The sequence below is a fragment of the Boleophthalmus pectinirostris genome, unplaced genomic scaffold (genome assembly GCF_026225935.1).
Source record: "Boleophthalmus pectinirostris isolate CB_2022bp ecotype Guang Dong unplaced genomic scaffold, ASM2622593v1 HiC_scaffold_19, whole genome shotgun sequence".
Lineage (NCBI taxonomy): Eukaryota > Metazoa > Chordata > Actinopteri > Gobiiformes > Gobiidae > Boleophthalmus > Boleophthalmus pectinirostris.
The window spans coordinates 21,842,415-21,869,830 of NW_026571140.1; the positions used below are offsets into that span (position 1 = coordinate 21,842,415).

At 39.9% G+C, this 27,416-nt stretch overlaps 1 protein-coding gene across 1 annotated transcript in view; it reads right to left on the bottom strand.

Annotated features, from left to right (window-relative positions):
* Positions 1–1,688: 1,688 nt before the first annotated feature.
* mafa (MAF bZIP transcription factor a) overlaps positions 1,689–27,416 on the bottom strand; it is a 61,323-nt gene continuing 35,595 nt past the window's right edge. Inside the window, exon 3 of the mRNA XM_020941458.2 lies at positions 1,689–7,924. The gene's annotated coding sequence lies outside the window, so the exon portion shown is untranslated. The remainder of the gene's footprint in view (positions 7,925–27,416) is intronic.

Below are 27,416 nucleotides of genomic sequence, written 5' to 3' on the forward strand. Positions count from 1 at the left end.
GATTCACTTTCCTATTATAGATAATGAGAGGGTGCTGATAAGTTCATGCTTTCTCAATAGCTCATTCACATCACTCTGTATGAGGACTGTTGGTGTGGGTTTTTATCACTTATTTAGAATTTTGCACATTTGCAAAGACTGCAAACACTCAGCCATTTAGATGATCGCCATCTATAAATGAGAGTCTATATCATTGCTGTTTCTCAGAATGAAATAATGCAGAGATCCATTTTATAGCTAAAATTAATGCAAATTATGATATGTTACCTATGTACGTCTCTCACAACCCTGTAGAAGTATATTTATGTATCAAAAAGAGAGTGAGAGATTACACAGATATCTAAGGAAGAAATTTTCCAATGAAATTAAGTTTTATAAAGAAAGAACATTTAGGATTGTACTTTTGAGCATCAGAACTTACACTGACTGCTAATGAGAAGCAAATGGACACCACTGTTCGGAAGCGTGTGCCCTACATCTCCCCACTTCTATGACTTGCTTTAATAAATTACTGTCCAATAAGAACTTTTATGATCTTGGCATATGTTGCCTTTTATAGGTGAAAATAATTGCATTCCCAGATCACCCCGGTTGGTTCCTTCTTGAACATGAGAATGAGCCTACCGAAGCCTACAAAATGAGATAGTTTCACAGTGTCTGCACAAGTCCTTCTCATTTGGGTCGTTACACAGCCCCTCCCCCACAACCAGCCCTCTCCTCCCTCTTTCTCTATTTCCTGGCATACCTCAGAGGCCCCTCCCCTGTGCTGGCCCCTCTGCATGCCAAAGCCACAGCTCCTCCCCGTGCAGTGTGCACAGCGCACCGTGCACATGCCCTCCACACACACACAGGCTCTGTGTTGTTGTGAGCTGCCACTGAAGTGTGACAGAAGCCACTTGACAGGTGACACACACACACTTGATGTTATCGGGTCAGGGCCCACAATTCAGCCTCTTGAGTGATGAGAGACTGTCACTTGCATTGTTTATCTCCGATACAGGACAGGGAAGGGGAAATGACAGAGGGACAGCGCTGCTCCTTTCTTTGTTTGAGGTGTAGAGCTCAAGGGGAAAGAGGAGACTGTCAAGATGCCAAAGAAACTCCTGAAACTGGAGATCAGCCACAAGTCTAAAATGTATGATATAGCTTATTGCTTATGAACTCTTCTTTGCTGATAAATGGTCATGTTTCATAGCAAGGTTTGATCGTGATCATCTCAAGTTTCTCGACTTACCAGGAAAAATTGGGTGATCATGGTAATTAATTCTTCTGGCTATGGCTAAGGTCAAGTGAAACTGGATCTCACATGCACCCCTGAACCCTGGGTCAAAGGTCATCTGTTCTGAGAGTCCTTTGAAACATGCATCCTGTCCTAATGCTGCCACTTGCGTAATGTGCCCCTCAAGTGACCAATAATTAAATGGTGAGCTCTCCTAGAATCCTTTTGAACTTTCAGCATGCCTGGGAGGACTCTACCAAAAGCCAAAAGCCAATTTATAAAGAAGCTGAGTGTATAATCAAATGAAACACATGTACATATCTTGTATAAATTGGTCTTTTATTATTATTGGGAAATGTGAACCTGCTTAACATTCATTCTTTAGAGATGAAAAAAAAAAAAGAAACTGTAGACATTTTCTTGGTACAATAATTATTTTATTAAATTTAAAATATCTTTAGCACAGGTTAAAAATTAGACACTTGGGACTGAACATGGATCAAAATAAACACTTTTAAAAATTAAAGAGACTTTCTCTTCAATTTGTTTCTAGATATCTCTTTTGTCAGCTTAGAGTTGATAAGGAAGAGGCAATTTTGGCATTATTCTTGATGAAACTGATGAAAATATTTATTTAAAAGAATTACAAATATTGAGCCTGATTTGGTTCATTTGGAATGAATCAAATTTCACGTTAGAGCAGTCTCATTGTTTTTCTACTCTAATGACATTACTTTTTACTCAGACAAGACAACTTGGAGTATCTATTGATTAACTTTGTATCATATTGTTTTCTGGGCTGTGTTAGACACAAGTTACGCAATTATGTATCTAGATTATGCATGTGTGCATGCAGCGGCAAAGGAAACTTTATAAAAATGTAATTTCTTTCAAATCTATGAAAAACAGACCTTCCCTCAAACCTTAATAATGAAATGACAAATAAAGCAAAAACATGAGCAAGGCCGATGCATTACATCTGTCAGAAAACATTAACAGGAAAGACATGTCTGCTCTAAAGTAGTTCAGAAGAGTCTGCTGCAGCAGCTATATGGAATGAAGTTCTACTCTCTAAACGGCATCACTGCCAAGTGCCAAATACAAAATAATTTTTGAAACAAAGGAATTAACTTGTTCATTTCCAATAGCTACAAAGTGTTGTTGGTTAAGGTGGAGGTAATGGAGCTCCACCCTCCCAATTGGCTGCAGTCAGACCCTTCTCAATTAGTTTACAACCCATAGCAGAGATCACAAATTTCAAATGATGTTTCATTGTGTAACGTACATGCCATAACTGAAGCCTGTATTACAAAAGTACCTGAACAAATTGCCAGTATAGTAGCATGCATAGCTGTTTAATATTTACATGTATTTACAGAGTCAAACTAAGAATAACAAGTGTGTTTAATGTTTCATTTACATCTAAAATGGAGACCAGAAAGCAGCCTTATAGTGACAAGATGAGTAATCCTGACATGCACATAGAGTAGTCTGTTGGTTAAAACCCTACCATTTAAATAGAAACAGCTCAATTAGTATATCCCAAACTATTGCTACCGAATTGCATAACACAATGTGTTTTTCACTGTCTGAGCATGGGGCTCAAAAAGGTTAATTTACAATGTTAACCGTGCCGTGAAGGGAAAAGCAAATAGGAAAGAGCATGCACAGCACCAGGAGGACATTAAGCTGCAGTCGCATCTCTCTCTCCTCTCTCTCGCTTGCTCAGTCCAGTGACAACAGTGGGCTCCCTGATGTGTACAGAGACACAGGGCTATCATCATCCATCATGGAGACACTGAAAGCATCTTTCAGCAGTGATCAGACTGTAAGCAGACGCACAACACTGACACCTTCTCCCTTTTGCCTTGTCTGGTTGAGGACTGCAGAGAATGGCCTTTTACAGTGACAAAACATATGCACAAATATCAAATACAAAAGAAATACATCTGAAAACAGGTCTACAGATAACCTTATTGCAAAGTAGCACATTACATCATATGCATATGCACGTCTTGTAAGCTTACACCATGGAAGTGTTCTTGGAAGACATATTGAATATATTGTGAGTGGAGTTTGTCAGGTGATAGTGGCTCATAGGATGCTGCACACAGTAAGGATATTGCTCAGTTACAGTTAGTGAGAATAACATTGCACACAGTGCCCCTGTAGTACTGCTGTTCTGTCCACCTCCATCTCATTTACACTGGACTGCTAATATAAGCAATCAGCCTCACTGGGGGTCCATAAACACTTGATTTCAGAAGTGCCTTTGATAAAGCAGAGCACCAGCCCAAGAGCATGTTAATATGCTTCTCCATAAAGCTTATCTGCAACTCAGGTCATCAGGGCCAAATGGCAAGGGGCTGATTGCCATAGCAGTATGACCTCAGAAGCAGTTACCCCTCTTATGGCCCCTCTGACAATAGGAGCCAACCGTAGGCCTACTATTGAATAATCAAAGACCCTCTCTACACATAATAATGCAGAGGTTTACTGGAGTCGAGCAGGCCAAATTAACCCGTGGTTACATAAAAGTACCCCATTTAGAAAGAAATGAGAACAATTTATTGTCCAACATCCAGGGTAAGAGTGGACCTGTTGAATTGAAAAGTGGATGAAATCAGTAAATCAAATACATAAATGTGATTTTGTTTTAATCTACAACAGGAATTTTAAGACAGAGCAGGACTTTGCCTCCTGTTGTTGATAGGTACATGTGATCATACTGTATAATTTGGTGGACTAAAGATTGGGCCTTTGAAGAAGACTTTGATAGCATATGGTTATCCCCTGCTGCCTCACACTCTCTGCTCTGTAGGGGGCCAGAGGGATTCATGCACAACTTTGTGGGCTGCACAAACTTTTCACTTCTCTGAAACTGAGAGATTACACCCCGATCACAGCAGGTGGAACAGCAGGCCTCCAGGCATCTCCCCTTGAGCTCCTCTAATCTCCATTTTACACCCTAAAGACAAACTGCTATCCTACACATACACACACACACTTGGAAGGCACTATCAACATAAATCAACTGCCATACCTCCCAAACTGCCTTGGCCATCTGACCATGATTTTGTGTACATTGTTTTCAGTCTTGTTGATGTTATTCCTTATCAGTTGTTTCAAACCAATCAGAGTTTTTCTTTCTTCTGGCTCTGGCACTGCAGACTAAATCAAGCTGTCACAAACCAGACTGCACAGCTAAATGGTGCAGCCTGAAATGCCACCTGTCCACAGCTTGTGGCGATTTATTATTCCCCATTTATTTATTTTTATATGGAGCACCAACTATGTGGTGGAAATGCAACAGCATCCATGTGGTGCCTCTTACATTCTTGCACAGGCATTTGAGTTGTTTTTTCCCCAGATAATCAGACCTAAATGGTCCATTAGCTCATCAAATGCAAAAGATTTGGTTTACAGCAGTTATCAGAGGTATTACACAGTGATCAGCCTGGTGCATTTATTCCAATTGAGACATTTTGGCTAATCCTACTCATTTGGTCTACCTCCAAATCTTCTTGGAGGCCATCTCATTTCACAAAAGGGGCTTGATAGTTAACTGCTCACCCAGAGGCTTATGTGACGACCAATGAGGGAAAGACTAAGATCTTTACCCATAATGCATCCCTGATTAGCTTTGTGACATAAGGAGGTTTTTGTTACAGGCACGGAACAACTTAACTTATTTTGTTTGTTTGTTTTTTTCTTCAAATTATAAATTGTATATAATATTTTGTATTAATGGCAAAATATAAATGTTTTGTAAATGTAACAATTAAAGCCATCTTTCCAGACAGTGCGGGTAAACCAGGATCAGAACTGTTGACTTGGGGATGCCTTATTGTAATCCTTCGACCCACCCACCAGCCTGACCCTGACTTGGTTTGTGGCATGCTAACAAACTGCTCCTTCATCAGTCAAACCATTTGACTTAGACAAAAGTTCCTTGCCATTCCCATCTTAGATCCTTCTTTGTTTAATCCAAAAACATGATTGTACTTATCCTATTATTAGCTTGCCACTGAGAAGCAGAGATCATTTGTTAAAAGAAATTATTACTCCAAAGAACAGAAGGGAATTTGAGAGCGTGCTGCTTGTGGCAAAATTACTGTATAAAGATAAGATCTGAGAGGTGTGGAGAAAAGGAGGCGGAGGAAGGGAGATTACGTGTGGCCCCACTAAAGGTTGTTCAGACAAAAATCTGAATTAGTAGTGCACTATATCCTCTCCATCCCTACCCCCTCCGCTTGTGCCCATATCCATCATGTTAATATACCTACAGCGTGGCCCTCTGGGTAATATATCTTTGACCTGTGATTACTCTAACAGCTTATTGTTTGCACACTGAACAATCCCATTATGTCGGGGATCTGTTTACATACAGCCATGCCGTTTAGATTAGCACAGTGTGTGTAGGTGAGTGGGCTGAGAGAGCTGCTGTTGCCTCTGCTGTGTTTGAGCAGTATGTTCACATCTAGGCAGCTGCTAAATCTGCTCGGGGTCATGAGAGAGAGAAGCCTACACAAAGCCTGTTTAAAAGGGCAGAACACTGGAAATGGCTGAAAAACAAAGTGCCGCCTTCCACTATAATGTTCAAAAGAGGTGAGAATCAGAAAACTGCTGTGGCATTTTGAGATTTGTCTTGTAGCTTTATTTAATTGTTTTGTTATTTTCCCTCCATTTTAGTAATAATTTAGCAGAGCGTAATATTACAAAATATGCAACAAAAAAAGGTATTTTTATTTTTGTTTTGTTTTTATCATTATGATTTGGGAAAAGGCTCTAAATTTTTATCAGCTCCTAACAATAGGGACAGAGATTTGTGCAGCCCTATAGATGGCTTTAATCTTAATGTTTGCTGCAGTGCTACATGTCTTGAGTAGATGACTGTTAGAGACTGACTGGGACACAAGGGCAGCACAGACTGCACATCTGCTGAGCTGTGGTCTGCTCATTAACACAGAGTTAACCCCAGCAGGACGTCAGCTTACCCAGCCCACAGAGCCTCTGTGTGTCTGAGGTCAAAGGTCACTCACCCTCTTAGAGGAAGTGCCTCCGTGAGAGACAGAGATCAGACAGACACACTCCTGTGACCTTTTCAACTTTGAGCAAGATCCAAGTTTCTTGTCTTTCCTTTCTCCAAAGACCTCTGCAGGATCCATGTGACCTGGACTTTCCTGGCAGACTCACTGCATATCTGTGTTTTTGACATGGGGTGAAAGGACGAGTGTTGACAGCAATCCACAGGACACTTATTTCTCTTAACTGAATTGTCCTTATATGACTACATCACGTATGTTCCAAACATCAATCACTCTTCAATTTCCTATTAGAATCTATGTTTACAGGCTTTTCAGTATTCGATGGACAATCTTCTCCATGTTCTCAAAAAATGTAAGTAAAAGAACAAAAGGAGAATTATATATGTACCTAATGAACCTAATCAGACTATTGTTTATGTGAGGTTTGGATTAAGTGTCATATTTATCTGAAAACAAACTATGTGAGTTGCCTGCGGGCTTGATCCCTCTGAAAGACAACATGCAAAGTACAGCATCTTGAACTTTACATAGTGTACATATATACAGCAGTGGAAGTACTTTTGTAAAAGGGTATAATAAGAGAGTGTGTGTGTATGTGTGTATGTGTGTGTGATTGTGTTCCCTGTTGCTGTGTCTGTGTGTGTCCATCAGGTCCACTGGGGTCTGCAGTGAGCTGAGGGATAGCGCAGGGCCATGGCCATGTCATTGAGCCCTGATGCCCAGCACACACTGAGAGGTAGAGGATGCACTGCTGAAGGTGAGCCACCCGCCTTCTCCATTACAAGCTTTCTAGTCATTGCCAGTGTCATCTGTTTGTTCCTTGGCGCACATTGTTACCACTGACTCCATTTTGTAGTCTTCATAGTTCACTGAAGTGTGCCCTCAAAATCCAAGTGACATTTCAAACCATGCAAGGGTTAACTTGGATCTTGCATTGTCACCCTCACAGTATTGCAAAGTGTAAAAAACAGGAACCAGTTTTAAAATAATTGAAATATAAATACGTCCATGGGTCAATGTGTGACTTTGCTCTCTGATGAGATGAGGTTTCCAGCACTATCTGAAGTTAATGAATTTACTTTCATTGAAATAAAATGTGTTTACATATTAGTATTTCGGTAGCTCTAAGAAAACAAGTATTTCTAAAAGTATTTAAATGTATGCTAAAAGGTTTTTAGGTGAGTATTGGGCTACTGTCCATGCTGCTTTATTTACTTGTTCCTATTTACATGAAGCAGAGGGACAACTGGGGTGGAAGACAACTCAAGATAGAATGGGTTGAATAATTTCCTTGTCCACATATCTTCAGAAGACATGATTACTAGTCAGCCTTTGGCTAAGACTTTCTCACGCCATCCAAACTTTGTTCCAGTTTCTCATTAAGATAAATGTTTCTGTATCAGGAGAATAGAAGTATTTACAGAAGCATGCATCGTTGTCTCCCCTTTGAGGAGATAGTAGTCATTCCAACATTGGTTCTCTGTATTCTCTACAAAAAATCTGGAGCCAATGGTCAGGAAGAGTGACTGGGTCCTACAAGGTTTCTCTGTTTAGTCGAAAGATTTCTGAGCATCAGAGTTGAATGTTGTGCTTTGTAGGTGGGTTGGTGCGATTGGTCAGCCGCTGTGATGTCATCGCTGCTTCAGTGCTCTGCCATCTGTGAACACAGAGAGGGGTTTGGGAAGAGAAAAGAAAACTTGAGCATGAGTCACACCTTTATTACTGCAAGAGTGTAGCAACCACAGGCATAACAACCTCTGCCTTATTAGAGGGTGATGGCAAAGTGACTCATGGTGTCTGTATTTGGATGTGCTGTCTCTACAGCCTGTATGAAAACTGAGGTGACATGAGCACCATGTGAGTGTACATGGCATTCCTCTGGCTTAAATCTACAGTGACACTGGGAGCAGTATGTGGTGACTCCTTCATCAGCTTCTATTAGGGCCAAGGAGAGACGGGTACATTTAAACACGCTGTGGCTTTGCATGTAATAACGATCATTCACTCACTGATGGCCCTGAAACATTGAGTAGGAGATCTTTGCCTGTGTTGTGTATCAACATATATGCAGTAATAGTATAGGTAGTTGAAGTAATAGTTGTAGATTATATATGTATGATGATTATTATGTGGTAGTATGCAGTTTGGACATTTAATTTGCTTTGGTGACACTAAGGCGCACATTATATAAGCATTTCCCTGACTTCTGGCCTCTTTCCGTGATAGATATGCTCTGTTCCACACTATGGTGCATCTGTCTTGGTAGCTTTCTGCCCATTGTACACCTTGCTAATGTCTTTGTGGTTGTGTCTGCTCTGTTGTCAGGTACTATATGTACCTTACTTTTTGTATTTTCAGATTACTATTTGCTGCTAATGTAAAACCTTGTTTGTGTCAGTGGAGAGCTGTGATCGGTTGGCCCACTCCTTGCTATGCGTTTCATTCATTCACACACTCAGACTTTAAATGCAGGTTCATATTAAGAGGTATTTTTAGTAGTTGTAATAGTTGTAGTAGTAATATTATCCATTGTGTTAATTTTAGAAGTAGTAGATTACAAATTACAACTGTGAAAACAGAGATTGGTTACAAACGTTATTATGTATTGTCCAGCTTTCATCGGCAGCAACCCATGTCCTACAAGATATACAACTGAGATCACACACACTGCCCCGAGGCGCTCTCCCTGTGCTCCACACTAGCCCTCCTGACTCAAGTCCATGTGATAAGGTCTGTGATGGGAATGCGGGGGCCATTTGGACCTCCAAAGCCAGGTGTTAGCACTTCAGTTCGCTGCCTCATCAATAATTGACAGAGGCAAACCAATCAGAACAATTTGCTCACCACAGCGAAGTGCTGGAGCAGCCTAACACCAGTGAATCATTAATGAGGCAATTAGCTGAAATGGTTAGACGGTTAGGCAGTGCTCCTGTGACGTTCTTCCAGTGGTGTTCTGATCCCACATCTGCGCATGATGGACTGATAGAGCCCTAAGACCCTATCAAGTGGACACCTTCTGAGGAATTAAATAACACAAGATAGAGGAATGAACTTTGTTATAGCTGGAGTCAGTTGGTTGACACAAGCTCCTCTTCTTTTGACCACAGTGAATAACCCAGCTGGCTATTACTAAAGGAGACTGGTCTTTATCGGTTGTTGTTTCCATTGCAGAACCCACCTCATGCTCCCACTCTCCCCTGAGCAAGTGTGGGAGAACCTTTCTGGACAGAAATAAACTCGACTTCAGTGGCATCACTCAAACATGGGTGAAGCAGCAACAACAATAACAGCAGATATAGGCTTTGCCTTTGAAGAGCGCAGATCCTGGATTGTTGTATGAAAGGAAAATCAAAGGCCCAGGGGAGCTGCTCACAAAGCCTCATCGATCCACCATATTGGAACCATTTCATAGTTTATCGATGCGCCTCTGCCAGCTCTCACCCTGAGCCCAGCACATGGGCTCAATTAAACCAGCAACCTTGAACCAACAGCAGAGTGGTTGGTAAGAGTGGTAGATGATTGTAATACTTAATTCCTGTACAATTAACAAAATAAAATACAAAATCATTTAGAATATTAAATAAAGTTCATCCCTTTATGACCAACAGAATTGGCTGAAAGAATCAATATTCAGCATTATACTAATATATACATTCATATCCATGTCTTTTGATACTTCAGTGTGCATAAATATTGTTCAAATGATGCACTTTCTATTGCTATTCAAAGTGCATTGTTTCGTTTTTTTCTTTCTAATTATAAGGTTGGGGATGGTGATGATTACTATTCATTCTATTTCTTTTTAGAGTTAATTGAGCCACTGCCAATGCTGTTAAGGACAATGAAAAAGGCATATCTTGATTCTGCATCTGTGAGATATTAGGAAATACAGCCGTGAGGCTGATGATAACCTTCTCTATTGACTTGGATCACATATTAGTGTCGTAATAGGAACTGTAAAAGTAATTGATTAGTTATTTTACCTGGGTTAAGTTGTGTATGTTTAAACTGACACTTTAAATGAGGCAGATATGAGGCTGTTTTAATGATTCTTATTCATTCTTATAGCTCTCTTGGGAGGCCACCTTCAATAAGTATTTACAAACAGGAAATTTGCAGGACATCTTGAGAGAGTCATTACCAATGAGCCTTATGTGCTCTGAGATTAACATGTAATTAAAATAGTAAATCAATATTTATTAAGCTATTTCTCAAATTCAAAAGGGACGTGCTATTCTGGGCTCTGAGATGCGTTTAGAGTTGACTTCAGAATCCCACTGCTTTTAGAAGCCACTCTTTTAAATGGCTGTACCTTACTGTCCAAAGACATGCATGAGTCTTTTCTACACATTTATACGTTCAGTAGGCCGAGAAGAAAATACGTAGCACAGTATAAACCTCTCTGTTGTCCGTTCTTTGAAATGAAAAGGCTTGATGTACTGCTGGGTTCATTGTTTAAAATTACTTGACATATAAATGGCCCAGGAAAACATTGGTTGGCCTCAATTATGCATTGAAAATAAAGTTATGAGCTGGAGGGTGAATTATTGATGTTGGCACCATGGAACAAGAGCATGGTTGGCAATGTGTCACACTTACTTATATATTCATATTTTTTCCTGATGCGTCATCTTGTATTGATAAATTTTCATCTAAAACTCTATGACGCCCTGGTCGGTGAACGATGGAAACACACACAGTGAAATATTGGAAACATAATGCAGTATTACTGGAAGAGAGGAAACAGATAACATATTGAGTAACATAATGTATTCTCATAAATAGTAAATATTAAATAACTCACTGCATACTTTATAAATGTGTTGCACCAAGGGTCACTTATGTGATGAAATCTGATCCTTACCTGCACCAGTGCAAAAGAAAAGAATAAAAAGCACATGCAGAACAGCTTTATATATATTATATTATTGAAAGAAGCCGTGGCTAACCCAATTTACAGTATATTTGAGAAATATTATTAACTTTAAGCTATGTATAGGTGAAATATCAGTTTGAAAAAACTTGCTTCACAAAGGAAATATGACATAACGTATCCCGGACAAAAGCATTAGAACCATGATTTAACCGCAAAGGTCAAGTTTGTGAAGGGGACTTGCACTACTGTAACATCTGACCTTCCCCATCAGAAGTTATATTACTCCTATAATGGAAGCATGGCTGGACGTGAATGGACAGTGTGACCATAATGTGTTGAGTGTTCCCATCAGTGTTGTGCAAGTACGCACTTTTCATGAACTAGTTCAAAGTTCAGTTCATTTTATTTTTAGGTGAGATATGTAAATGGAAGGCTGAACTTATTTTTCAAACTGACTTCCAGTTTACAACAACTTTACAACATATAAACCATAGAGCCACATCAGCCAGTTTGAGATTATAATGTGTATAATGGATAGCTTTGACACATTTGTCTTACAGAAGCGAAAAATTAAAAACCACATGGCTAATTTGCATAAACTGCACTGATGCATCAGCTTCTGTCGGACTAAAGGACACAACTATATGTGTTCTTTCTGTGACAGAGGGATGTCACTGCAACTTTTGGACACGTAACTAGAATGCACTGAAAGTGAATGAGGGCGGCTCCACTGCATGTGCTCGGCGTGTGTATGGAACAGCGCATCAAGCGCGCGTAGATTTCAGAAAATAGGATCCATCCTGTTTTTTGACGCTCTACGCGAGTGTAGGGAAAGCATCCATTGTTGTGTTTGTGCATTTACCATCAGCACATCGTGCTCCCGGGGCAGTTCTGTATTGTGTGAAACAGCCCAGGTTCAAAACAACTGTTAATTAGTGCTTTGAAATTAACTGTTGAAATTTTCGTGTTTGCCGTGGTCAGTCTGTATAGAAGGTAAATACAAGTCTGTTCAGCTGTTAGTTTCACTGTGGAGCTGATACATGCGGCTAAACGCACCCAGTCAAGTCTGATTGGCTTTCCCATTGACAAACACAGAGCCAGAGCCGCCCGTGTACGTCCTGCTGCAGCTGCCTGTGGAGCCACCTTCCGCATTGACGCGCGGCTGTGGTTTTGTGATGTTACGCGTGACAATGCTGCCGCAACAATGCTGACGAGTGACGCTGACTTGTCACCCGACTCATCAGGTGAAAACAAATTCCGACGTTTAATTGGACCCCAACACTGACGTATGTTGTTCATCTCACATAATTTGAACAAATTCACGTTCAAGTTCTTGATTTACAAATGTGTTGCGTTCAGTTCAAAGTTCACTGAAAAATGTACGTGTTCAGTGAACACGTTCTTTTGAACTCGTTCATGCACAACACTGGTTCCCATAGTGATGTTCTGATACCCTGTTTGATCTAATACAGTTGTCAGTAATGTAGGAGCCCCCCAGGGTACAGTCCTGTCTTCATTTCTGTTCACTCTGTACACCTCTGATTTCCAGTACAGCTCTGAGTGATTGCAAACTTTGTGGAGTGGTCCCAGGCAAACCATTGTGCCTGAATGTTGACAAGACCAAGGAACTGGTGATTGACTTCAGGAAAAATCGGACACTGGTGGAGCCTGTCACCATCCAGGGCCATAACGTACAAATAGTGGAATGCTACAAGTATCTTGGCGTCTAGGTAACAGACTGTACTGGAGGGACAACTGTAATGCTATGTACAAGAAGGGCATGAGTAGACTCTACTTCCTGCTCAGGTCTTTCAATGTGTGCAGCAAGTTACTGGAGATCTTCTACCAGTCTATGGTGCCCAGTGCCCTGTACTTGGCTGTGGTCTGCTGGGGGAGCGGCACCAGTAAAAGGGACACTGGGTGAATTGACAAACTGATCCATAAAGTTGGTCACGTGATCGACTGTGAGCTGAAGACATTTGTCACAGTGAGGGACAGGAGGACACTGCTCTCCATCATGGGCACTCCTGCTCACCCACTGCACCAGACTATAGAGGGACAGATAATACTCCCTACAACTGTACAACAACTCACCCACTGCACCAGACTATAGAGGGACAGATAATACTCCCTACAACTGTACAACAACTCACCCACTGCACCAGACTATAGAGGGACAGAGGAGCTCATTCTCCAACAGGCTCCTACAGTTCCGCTTAAACAGTGAGAGATACAGGACTCCATTCATACCATACTCCATACAACTGTACAACAACTTATCTTTATGTAACAGATAATACTCCTTACAACTATTCTACTATTACTATTCATTCTATTTCTTTTTTATTACTTATCTTTATATTTTATTTTGACTTGTACATTTACATTAATATAATTATGACTTATTTTACACTTGTCTCTTGCTATATTTTTTGCTACTTATTTAGAATTTATTATTACCATTTATATTTTTGCTCTTTGTTATTATGTTATATTGTGATGTGTGAGCAACTGTGTCCAAATAATGTCCCTTGTCGATCAATAAAGTTTGCCTAAGTCTAAGTCTTAAATAAACTTCTTATGTTATAGACTTCCAGAGTTCCTGTCTCTCTTTATAACTCTTGGGTAAAATTATTTCTACAGCAATTTGTACTAGATACCGATACCAGCATTGTTCATAGCACATGTAGATTTTACTATTTAGTCTGTTTCAGTTTCAAACTTCCATGACTCAAAACTCTGTCTTTCACCACTCTTACGGCAACTGTGATACTTTAACTTTTATTTCCTATAAATGACATGCTTTATGTCAATCAGCAGTGGGAGTCCATTGTTAACCTCTCTGCACCTCGGTTAAATGTGTGCAGCCCATTTGGGAGGTGTGAACTCTTTTCTGTAACACAGGCAGCTTTCGCTTTCCCTAAGTCCCATTATGTTCAGCTGTAGAGGGAGGATCAATAACTATCAGAGCACTAGGATAAATACATTTATCACACTATGATACTACACAATACTACAACCTGATACATTCAATTACATGTATCCAGAACTTAGGTTTATCTGTGCTTAAAGCAGAAACAATAATCAACTCAATCCCTATAAAGGCTCTATCTCATTCATGTATCATTCCAACATCTATTCACTTTGCTGAGATGTCAATGAATGACTTTGAAAAACGTACTTTTCTAAACATTCGGATTAAATTAAATTAAAATTTTGAATTATAAATCTGCCAATTTGAACAGTCAGTGATTAATGTTGCAGCCCTAGCTGGAATAATATTGGAAAATAATATTTGCTATCATTGTAAATAAATACATCAATTAGATAAAATTACTATCCTTTTTATTTTCAGTACATTTTTCAGCTGTATTCTCTGTTCAGTCTGTTCCCATGGTGAGGGCGAGGAACAGGCATTTTGAGTTATTATGGGACATTATCGCCAAGAACAGTTTTCATTGTATTTAAAGATGTTTAGTGAGCAGTGACAAACAAACATGCTTTATATTTTGTATCAAGAGGAAAAACACATGTCTGAAGCCAATGAAGTCAGCTCTGCCTCTAACTGAGACCATCTGGACCTAATCGAGTTTTCCCCTTTGAATCAACAGCTGCTGAAATTACACCGCAATATGATTTCCCTCTGTATAAATGTTAGCTTATTGTTTTAAATCTGAATCTGCTTGTCTTGTAATATTATTGTGTGGTTTTAAAATCTGTACTCAAGTGAAAGCCTTTGTTACACATGGAACTATTGTTACTTGTTTGTGTAGAAATATATAAAAAACTATTGTGCACATAGGGCCACAGGCAGTGCATTTTATACACCAGTCCCCAGGCTGGGTAAGTGGCTTTTCATGAAAGGCATTGTGAAAAATCCATGCCAATACAGCTCTTACTAGCTTGAGTGTTCACGAATTGTTGTGGTATAAAAAAAAAAAAAAATGAAATGTAAAAAGTACAAAATAAAGTAAATCAAGAGTAATAACTACTGACTCCTCTTAAAAAGGTAAAATGCCGCTATTCCTTCTCATCCACCTTTCTCTTTCCTCCATCTATTTTGCTCCTATAAGCTGATGTGTGTTCCTGCATGTGTGCGTGCGTGCGTGTGTGTGTGTGCAGCGCTGATCGAAGGCCTGACTGTGTCTGTCAATCTGTCAGCGGCTGACACTTTTACAACACGCGCACTACACTGATGGGTGCCATCATTCACATAACGATTGGCCCTCTCGCTCAAATCTAAAGACAAGAGCAAGTGAGCGGGCTGGAGGATTGGATGTGAGCGAAGCAGGTGACTAATGGCTGTGTGGAGCAGACAGAACAGAGGAGGAGATGGCATTTTGCTCATATCTGTGTCTCTATTTCAACATTTTCATAAGCTTTACATGTTGACAGATTTTCCTCTCTGCGCTACACTCTGTGGTTTGTCTTTTCCACTCACGTGAATTGACTCAATGATGTTCTGCTGACACAATTTTACATGTTTATAGTTTTGAATGCATTGCTTAACAAAAAAAAAAAAAAAAAAGTATATTATGGATGTTCTCTAAATTACTTTTAAATGCAATTAAGTTTTGATTTGGGAGATTGGAAATCTAAGTTTATTTTATTTTATGGTATATATTTTATGCCAACACTTTATGTTGCCTTCCTCAAACTTTAAACAAGTGCTTGCTTGTGAGATATACACTTTTCTACACTTACACTAAACATTATACATTTCCACATTGTAACTGTAAATGTAAGAAAACATCTTTCAAAAATGACCTAACCATATTTTTTTTTGCCATATGGGCCTAAAGATATTTTCCCATATTTTACATGTGAGCAGTATAGACTAATTAAAAGAGTGCACCATAAGGAACAGTTGGATCTGCACAGATCCCATGGAGTGTTCCCTGAAAACAAACAGTCCAAAACTGCCCAGAGGACACAGACAAGTCAGTGTTTGTCTGTTTGAGGGACACCAGCAGAAGCTCGTAAATCCTTTTCATATAGGAAACACTTATGCACCTGCCTGTCCCAGTAAGTTCCACAAATTAATTGTGTAGCAGGGGCTGGGTTTCATGAAAGGACCCTATGTGCTCTGCACTGGCCTTGTTTTGTGATAAACTCAGGTGTCATATTTGGAGAGTGGATCAGACCTGGGGATGGCCACTGCTTAAATCTACACTGGCAGGTGATGACATAATGTGGATGGGCATCCTCGTCTAGCTTCCTCTTTGTTTCCTTTCCTTCTCTCCTTGCTGTAGTTCCTTTCCTCCCTCCTCCTCTCCTTGTTGCGTGGTTGTGTCGAGCGCAAGATGTCAGATTATTTCCCAGCAGACAGTGCGCTGTGTGACAGAGGGACTGAAGCTGTACATCAGTAGATGATACTACACTTCCCCCTTTTTCTACTTCTTCACATTAAATATGGCCAAGCCTTTTTGATCACTTTAAAGGCTTGTGTTAGGAGCGGAGCCCATTCTTAAACAAAAGAGTTTCATCTGTCATGTTTGTCAGTAGGCCATATGCGCGCTTAACTACTTTTCCATCAGAAGGGGGAATTCCACATAATGCCACACAAGAAAAAAAGCTAGAATAGTATTTTTCTCCAACTTGTTTTTTTTTGTTGTTTTTTTTGGGTTTGTTTTGGAGACTGTTTTATTTTTCCTTTGTATTTTTTTTTTTTTTTCTGGTTTACATTTTCTAAAGAAATTCTATTTTCCCAATGAACTAATCTGATCTGACCCTAGCCCAAAAATTGAGAATGACTTTGGGGAAAGGGTCATGCAAACCAGCGGCTTAGCGTATTATTTCTACGGCACCTGTGCCTGGATGAATAACTCCAGAGAGTGAGCTGGCAAAGCCCGCTGTGATACTAGAAATTACAATACTAATTCAGCACGGGGGATTTATTCACCAGCCGGGGACAATTTATGACAGTGTGCGGACAGGGCCAGCACAGGCACAGGAAGAGGGAATAATAATGCTGGCCAAAGTGATTAGCTCAATGAGAGAAACTGTGCGTTTGTAGCCCTGCAATTATTATTGTGTTTCTCATCACATAATGAGTTTGAACAATGCAGTTAATGGTATTATTGGCCAGGCACCAGGAGCGAGTGTATATAAGCTTGATAGCACTTTTTCATCAATAAATCACTCTAGTGCACATGGCAATATTTAAATCTATGTTATTAAAACTGTTGGAACAACACTATCAGATTTATGTTGTGTTATTTTATTATAGATTGATTATCATCATCACAGGCATATCTGATTTGCGTGCAGGCAGCTGGAGAGCGATTGCTTTAATCCATTTTGATTGCTCTGCGGAGGAGCGCTGCGGCTCTGCTTGAATGGACAGCTCCTCGCTGTTGCTCCTGTGATTGGCTTTGCAAATAAAAGATTGTTTTCTTCCCCTTTGTGCTTTGTTTCCACTACACAGTGACAACAAACATTATACAAACACTTAACATCCTCTACCACTTCATTTCTGTGAGGAAAACTTAGCTGTTTGTCATCCAAAATATGATGATAATGAATGATAAGAAATGACTTTTGAGGCCTTACAGATTTAATAATAGTTATTAACCTGAATAAATGGAATTGTGTTGACAATGATGTCTGTAATTATTAAACCAGTTCCACCCACATCTGACCTGCACTGTTTATTTGCAGGGAATTAGTGGCTTATTTTTTACCCCTAGACTGTAAATGTGCTGTGGATTTGAGGAGATCAGGCCCTCAGCCCCAGCCTGGCAGTAGAGGCAGTCTAGCATGTACGCTCACCGATACACAGCAGAATTACGGGCTCTTACAACTGTGACAGGCCTGAAATTACAATTGAGTTTCACTCTTTCCTGTTTCCACCCCTAGCTCCTTCTTCTCTTTTTTCTTGTTCTCCTGTTCTCTCCACTGGCTCCCTCTCTCTGACGGCTCAATAACAGGTGCCATGCTAAGAGAGCTGTTCCAGCCGCCCCTGAGTGGTTGTGTCAGCACCAGTGTTAAGGCTGAGCTTTCTAACCTGCTCACCATGCAGGAAAATCCAGCAAGAAAAATCTCTTTGGTCCCCAAATGGCGCCCACTGGGAGCCATCATGTGCTAAATTTCACCGGGTGGTTCTCCCTCGTTATGTGTCTGTGGCCCCCGGACTCCGATTTACAGATACAGCCATACTGAGGCTTTCTGCATGGCCAGCCCACGCAGCTGTGATCAGCAGAAAAAAATGACGACAAAAAATAAATAAATAAACAAATCAACAAACACATAAGAAAAGGCCATTTCTTTGCAAATGCTTGAATAAGGAGTTTTTGTGTGCCATCTGCAGAAAATGAAGCGCTCAGTCGAACCCTGATTGCACTCACACCGGTTTGGCCTGACTACTTAAAAACCTGTTAAATGTAGGAAGTGGTACTATTGGTGCGAAAACAAATTGATAAAAGCTTTTGTACGCCTCCTCTTACTCTTGATTTGAAGAGCCAATTTACTAAGTACGACTCAGGCTGATTCTGACTTCACGTTCCTTAAACACAAACAAGGCAATCTGTCATTACCAACACTCATCTGTAACATAACTTAAGGCACGCTCCCTCAGATGGATTTTTGTAAAGCAGAGGTTGTTGGCAAAATCTATGCAAATGGCCCAGCTTTGTGGAGAGCTGCATGGAGAGATGGGATGCGTAAAGCAGGCAATAATCACAGACAGATTGTGTGCAAACAAGAGATGCTAAGTACTTCAAACCTGACACATGTACATGGACTATATTAGGTGATTGCCCGTATTTTAAATCTTTGTCACACTTTCGCCAACACAACATTGCACATTAAAACATGAACATGGCCCATTTTCATACTGTCTTCCATGTAGTCTGCATCTCAGCATAAATCATTAATCCTTTGTGTACATTTTGCTGGTGGGAGGAGTGGATATATGTTGCATATAGGTAATCTAAATTTAGCCATCTATACTGTCACAGGCGTTTCATTTTACACAGACAAAAAATGATAAATTTCAAAGGTGACCTGATGGTTTTCATTACAGTTGATTGATCGGTCCATGTGAGGGTGTCACAAAATGGCCACAGCAGACACTGAACACCTTTGGGAGTGCACAGTCTATAGTGCCCTGTAGAGGCATAAGGAATAATAGGTCAAACTCCATAAAACTCAAGCCCAAATTAAACTTTTTATTCAGAATGTGCCTGACTCAAAAAGTTATGACATAGTTATTTATGAAACAAAATGAAAAAAAAAAAAATAGAAAATGTGAATCTCTCTTAAGAACCCGTAAATAAGGCGAACAATTCATCATAAGAGTAAGAAAGAAATGTCAAGGGCACAGGAGTCCCTCTTTGTTGGGGTCACACACACTCATACACAACATAAACACACATGCAAACAAAAGTCTAACACACACACACACGCACATGGTGCATTGTGACCACATTGTGCTACATACAAAGTTGAGGCATTGACAAATCACTGAGACCTGGAAGTGGGGCCGAGGTGGGACTAATTGAAATGAACTTTAGAGAAGGGGGGACACCTAATTAAACATGAACTTTCTATCCTGTGTTTGTGTTGACATCATGGGGCCTAAATTTCAGCTCAACTCTGTTCGAACCTGCAAACAAAAGGATACAGTGTGGCGTGCGAGAAGAAGGAATAAGGTCATTGCTTTTCCTCAGTGAGAACATATTTTTCCTTGTCTGCAGTCACGGGCGACACTTTGCAGGAGTGTACGAGGGCCCATTCATTATGCACTGCTTCTCCGCAGAGAGCGGCACATATGGCGACTTGTGTTTACGCGTTTATCTGCCGACAGCCATCATGAGCTCTGTGCATATTATTGGCACACACACCTGTGAGTGCACGGGGCCAGACAAGTGCATGCGTGTGCATATTTGCCTTGTTTGTTGCTGTTTATTGCCTGCTCTATTTTCTGTGTGACTGGAACGGGGAAGCTGTGAAGTTTCACTGTAACAGGCTAATTCCTCAGTGGCTGTTTAGAGAGAGTCTCCAGCAGTGCTAAGTGTTCTCCTCGTGGTGCCTGATCAGAAAACAGGAGCACTTTAGTCAGTTTGTTTAAGGTCCCTGGAGAAGGCTCTCATATCCTCCCTCTGCCCGCACTGCCCCTCCAGTACACGCACAAACACACCCCCCCACACACACGCGCATACACACACACAGTGCCTTTCTCTCCCACTGATTGAATGGCTTCACTTTTTAGAAGCATAAAATCAAAACACACACACATTTTTGAATTCAAAATCTACAATTGTAAAAATTTAATTAACAGATATATTTTAATTCACAGTAATGCAACACTTTAGGAAGCACTTTGTTTTTCTTTTCTGTAAAGCTTGCTTATTTATTTATTAATACAACATGTGTAAATGGTCAAAACAAGAAATAATTGACAATATTTAAATCATCTTAAATGGCAGGTAAGGTAGGAGACAACATAACAGTAAATGTTAGTATAAAAGTTAGGTGAAACAGGTGTGCTCCAGCCTCTGCAGAGCCTCATTACTTTTGCAGAGGAACACTTGAACATCTCAGATGCCCTTGGGCAGCTGGGGGTAGTACGAGCCTTTCATCCCTACATTTTCCCATCTCGTTGAGGACTTATTAATTCACAGCCACTATTAATATCAGTAGTTCATTTCAGGTTAGAGCAAATCATATACTATGTGGCTACTCATTCATATTGTGTTAAAAACATTAAATATAATAAAGGTGTCCTCATTTTACAGTATGTAATACAGAAAATGACTATTGTAGAATTGGGAAGTAATTTAAATGTTCTCTTTGCCCTCTGCTAATTAAAAGTGGCATTGTCGATGTTTGGATTTTTGCATGGTGAAATTTCCTGTTTCTTGAAGACTCCCTGTGTTCTCCACAAAGCCCTTTTTTCTATGTGCTATCCCTGTGAAAAAGGTGAGTTTTCCTCAGAAAAGCTGACAAGTGTGAAATTACGATAGGAAGTGCTTCATACCTTGCCATTTACCTTCATTCATTACCAGTCCGTACACACACATTCACACAACTACAAGGCTCAGCTGACTGGCAGATATGGCACCCGCTTTCCATAACCAGACACAAAACACCACACACATTATGCATGCAGTCTTGTCCAGGCACTTGTAGAAAAAGGTTAATTCTTCAAACAGATTGCTTTGCCTTTGGAGTGCTACTGGAAGTGGAGCCAAAGGTGCTGGAGGAGAGGCTGTGAGTAGTGGGCCTACATGGATTATAGCTCATCCATACGGCTCTTGCTGTGGTGGTCCCAGGCCAGAGGCAGGATCCATATGAAGTTCAAAGAGAGACTCTGAGGGGTCTGTCTGCTATTAGGAGGTGGCAGGGTCACCACACAGACTCCTCATCACTGGCCCCAATTTTAATCTCTTGTCTTCTCTCTTACCTCTACAGATATAATTAAAAAGTCAGATTTCACACAGTGAAACAGAAACCATTGTGAATTCAGTTCAAATTTTTGTTTTGGATTCAGTGGATTTGATAATTATTAATTTTGTTTGAAACAAATTCTTTGAAATATGTAATCATAATGAAACATGGAATGGAGTCAAGGATAACACTTGAGCACAAAGGAAATCCTAACATCCTAATGCTAACATGTTTTTGGTGTTGTCCTAAGGTGGTCCAGCTGACAGCGGTCAGACTAGCACAGGGAGCACTGGGCAGTAGTAAGTCCATGTCTTTTAGGACCACACGCTGTGTCCGTATCACGACTGTAGCGTAATTGATACGGGCTCATGCTGTTGAGCTTAACCAGGCCCATCATGGCTCTGCACTCAGAGCTGTAGGGCTCCGAGAACAGAGCGCATGTAACCGCTTCACACACATGGACCACAGCTGAGTGGCTGCTAGTAAGATCACAGATCCAGAACAGAGAACCATACAACATTTGTTAGGCTAATGCTATCAAAGTATTTCATACTTTAATACATTTGTGTAGTACATTAGGTGGCCTTTAATCACTTTATAGTATTGCTATTAAAATGTGTGAAAATGAATTACTTTTATGACCTAGATCACAACTGTGGCATTCTGTAATGTTAATTTGCTGACAGATCGTATACTATACAATCATCTCCATTTCCCCATGCTTGGAACTTGCACAAAGAGTTGAGCGTAGCCCTATTGTGCTTCTTCAGGGGGTTAAACCAGCCTGTAATATGGAGTCAGCTACTGTAAGGGCAGATTTGTAAAGTCATGCTGCGCTCTGACTGTGTTCCGCTTTGACAAAGGACTCCTCTCTCTGGGCTCAGAAGCATTAAATCATGTCAGCGTTCGGTGTGGAGAAATGTGGGCCACACCTGAGTGCTCCTGTCCTGTCCGGCCGGGCGCGCTACAGCTCTGTAAAAACTACTGAGGATGGTGTGCTCACTGCGTGGAGGAGGTCCCCTGCTTTTACACCTGCACCTGACATTCTGTGACATTTAGGAAGTCATTAAAGGTGTGAGCGCGCGCTGTGCCAACGCAGAGCTCCTCAGGCAGAGAAAGACCCTCCGAGCTGTCAGTGTCTAATGCCTTGTTGGACCGACTGATTACGCTGTCAGGGATATCATAACATTATATTATGCTCTCAGCGGAAGACATATTTACTGTGTTGACAAATCTCGCATGATAGCAAGTGCCGTAAAGCGCTTCAGATGGCCATGGTAATGCCGTGTTGTGATTGGGCCTCATGGTCAACAGAGATATAAGGATGCACTGGAATTATCTGATGAATGCAGAGGATTCCACTTCTGTTTGATAATGACACACAAATACAGGGCTGCAGGATATAAGAGTCACTTTATGAGCGTTTTCCTTTCCACCATTAAAGTGTGTCCAAATGTGGCTTCTGCTGTGCCCCTTACAGCTAATGTCCTGCCATTTGTCCATCTCTGGCATCCGTCTCCATAACTGCCTGGCTGTAAAAAAGTTCTTCAAACCTACATGACAAAGGACAAGGCTGTCTTTACTACACTGTCTGTCTATGCAGGGGTAGTTCCTGTTCTGATGTGGCGATTTGGAGCCTCTTGGTTCAAAGCACTGTCTGTTCAAGAAGCTGTCTACTCTGATGCCAAACACACAAATACAGGCATGACCAGGATTACAAAACTCTGCTCACACCTCCATCCACTCTTCTACACATTTCGAACTGTACTTATTTAAATCGTTAGTGCTTCATTTAGGTATTGGCCCATACTGAAATGTTGTAAATAATACATTACTAAATCACAAATCACAACTAAAATAAATGATTGTTGTGATTAACGATAATATCACAAAGATTATAAAAATTTTGGACAATTAAAAATATGAAATTAAATAATTACAATCTAATCCAAGTATTAAAAAAAATCCCATTATTATTGTCTACCATTTTATCAAGATAAACACTATAATTGTCTATTGTCTTGTTTATTGTCAACTCTGTAAGTTTATATAGTTTGAGTTATGTAATGAGTGCGACAGTCAATCCTCCATGTCCCCTGTCGATACAAAAAAGTAGTAAAGCTATATCTACTCGAGGTTAAAGTTGACACAAATCTGATTGACATTTAGAGTGTCCCCACAGCAGCTCACCTTGGAGTGTGCATACCATGTCCCAGAGTGGCCAGGTCACCACATGTCATGCCCTGTCTGTCCCTGTTTCATAATAAACTGCTGCTGTCAAAAAAAAAAACAACAAAAACAAAAACAAAAAAACCTGTCTTTGACATAAAAATAGCTGTGCACTTCTAGTTGTTAATCCCAATAATAGTCACCTTCTGCTTGTAATATATGCACACACTACAAACCTAAATCTGAAAGGAAAATTATTTGACATTCCCAGTTGATATCCATATTACCTTTGACAATAAATATCTTTACAGTGAGTAGCAGTAACAAATGGAACATACTCATGAAGTTCTCCTTTGGCTTTAGCATTGCTTTTGATGAATTATTCAATTGCTGCTTTAAATAATTTACCAAAAGGTTATAGTTTAATGCTATGCAAAAATGAGCTTTCCTGTTTCTGAGTTATGGGGTGAATTTTTCAAACCTCTTTGGTAACACAATGAAATACACCCTGTATTTCTGTACAACAGCTTTCCTTATTGTAACTTTATAAATACTTTTCAGCACATGGCAGGTACAGTGACCCCATCTTTGTCTGGTTTAAAGGTAAAACTAACCCCACAGACTGGCCCATGTAATCGGCTTACAGAGGAGCAGGGGGGACTCCTTGTGGGGCTTGCTCTTGCTCCTTATACTCTGTGGTGTATGTGACATTGTGACTTGGCAATTAACTTTAACTTATGTGCACTGATTATACCAAAGCAGCTTAGACCAGCAAGGGTCAAAGGATGGCCCAGACTTTAAGAATAGGACAAAACAGGTCACTTATCATTGGATAGAATCATGTAATGTCTCATTGTCTTGTCTTATTGTCTGACAATGAAGAAATGGGAAAGCAATGTATTATTTTGCAACCATAGAATATTTCCATATTTTTATACCCATAATTTTTTGGCAAAGCATTTAGTGTGATAAATTTAAGATGATCCTTGGCCTTATTGGAATAAGATCAGGACTACAAAGAACTCAGGGATTCTAACATGAATGTCTTATTAGTAATCTTCATGTAGATGTGGATTATTTAGTTAGTTTATTCGTTATTTGAAGAGACAATGCACAGAGACATTAAGCTTATAAAAAACAAAGATGTTCCACACCAGATTATAGCTAAATAGCTAGTTTCCATCTGTAGCCCTGATTTAAAGAAATAAGTTACACAATGCAATTTCATTCAGTCAACAATAAGAGCAATTCACACTGTCCACTCCCCCCCCCACACACACACACACACAATATTACACATGTACAATGCAACCACACACCTCAACTATTTTGATTTGATCTAAACCCAGTGCCTGTGTTTTTCAACTATATACAGTATTCACTATGGACCTGAATATTAAAATTTTAAATTAATTATATTATTTACATATATTATCATATTACATCATGACAAAGGTATTACTAATTGTAATATTAACAACTGACACATTGCGAGAGTCTAGGGCAGACCAATACCACAGCTGATCCATGCAAAAGAAATGCATACAAATACACAAAGTACTTTAGTCACAAAACTCTTGTCTCTGCTGTAACTGCTTGCACTGTTCTCCCTCACAGCGCGCTCCTCCATCATTCCCTTGTTTGCCTCTTGTTTTGTTAATTTATGACAAGCTCCACATGCAAAATATGACAACCTCCAGGGTGCAATTTGAGCTTCTGCGAACAATCAACAAATGTTTGCCTCTCCCTTGGAACAGTGCTTAGTACAAGTGATAAAAGCTTTTTTTAGAGAAACAATGCCATGCCGATGCTACAATAAACGACTTCCTGTTGTGCTGCAGCATCACAGTACTTTACCATCACAGAGGCACAGAGTCTCATAAGATGGCACAGAGCATCACAAAAGGACACTTAAAACAGCATTGACTTTGAGAGCTTGTGTGTGAGAGATGCATGTGTTCTAAACAGAGGCATGTCTTTAGTCTTTTACACAGGCCTGTCCCAACACTCGCTGCCATTTAGCACTCGACCCCAAGCAACTCAAGTGGCTGTTGTAGAATGTCTCAAGGGTAAAAATACTTCAGAGCCAAGCACTCTCCAAATACTAAACACAGCTTTGGTTTTCATCCTTCTGAACCAGTTAGTATAGAGTATGTATTATATGTACACTACCAGGCAAAAGTTTGGAGGCACTTTTTTATTTTATGTTTCTTCTTTATCTCCATGATGTTATTTGCATTATAGATTCTCACTGAAGGCATCGATACTATGAATAGACACATATGGAATGTGGAAACAACAAATCCACCCTAAATAACTCAAAACTTGTTCAAGATATTGAAAATAAATATATAAAAAAAATAGCCCTGGTTTGCACTTTTGGCTTTTTTTTTTTTTTTTTTTTTTTTTTTGCACATCTGTGAGGTGAAAACCATTTCAAGAGATTTCTTCAAAAAGGAAAAAGGGCAAGGATTTACAGTAATGTTGGGGAAGCAAAGGGTGGCTACTTTGAGGACTTGAATATATGTAGTAAACAGTAAACACAAGTAGTAAACATATAGCATATAGGCACAATATGTGTTTATCGTTGAAAGTAAGTTAAAAAAAAAATGTTAGAAGGAGAATGGACTAAAACTGAGTTTTCAAAATGATCAGAAAAAAGTAAAACAGTTAATAACTCCATATTACGACCCATGGGTTGTTGCATTACCTGATATTCACACTGTGAAATGTGGATCTAATTCTTTCGCAAACCTTTGGCACATTGCTAGTAGTACATTAATACACTGCTGAGTGTATGTGCAGCTTTATTTATGTATTTATGTATTTATTTATTTGTTGAGACAGGGACAGTGCACAATTTTTACATTAACCTTAACAGGAGAGATGCATTGTACCAGGTTGTAGCACCAGTGCTAATTTCCACCTGTAGTCCCTGGGCAGATTCTTTGATTGATTGTATTTAACTGACCTTGGCTATCAACTGTTCTTGGAGACCTACGTAGCATGTTTTGGGTTGAACTTTAGGACAGTTTCAGAAATGACTTTGGGTGGACTGTCAACACACTTCTGGGTTTGCAATTTATTTACTTACTTTTATACTGTTTTTGTGTGTGCTATGAGGCTACATGTAAAGTAACAAATTTACAAAAATAAAGTCTGCAATCATAAAAAATATTTTTTGTAGCAATACTGTTTTAAGCCTACTTACAGCTATCACTCCATTCTCAAACATGTGCTGTTTCTGAATAGGTGTTCAGAACCTTGAATGAGAATCCTTGACAGAGTCTCACTTGGTTTTAATATTAGGGCCCCCCGATTTGCACACTGCCCGATATAGGCCGTGGAGACTTAGGAACGTCCTTAGGACTAAATAGGATTGATAGATGACACTTCAGATCAGACTTATCGGTATGTGTCTGTCTGGACTGGAAGTTCTAGACACAAGGCATTAAAGCAGAGAAGCTCATGAACTTTAAAACGACAGAAAGAATCTATATTTGTAACTTGAATCACATCCAGACATAAATGTAGTAATGGTAATAAGAAGCAGAGCTGTCCCACCAGGAGGCTGTCTACAGCCAGTGTTTCATTAAAATGCTGGCCACTGCCTCTCACATCTCTGTATGCATGTAAATAGTTAATGGGCAGCTCGCACTGTAAGTCCAGGGGCCGGACCAAGGCGATTGGAGGTCTTCAAAAGTTTCTTCTTCAG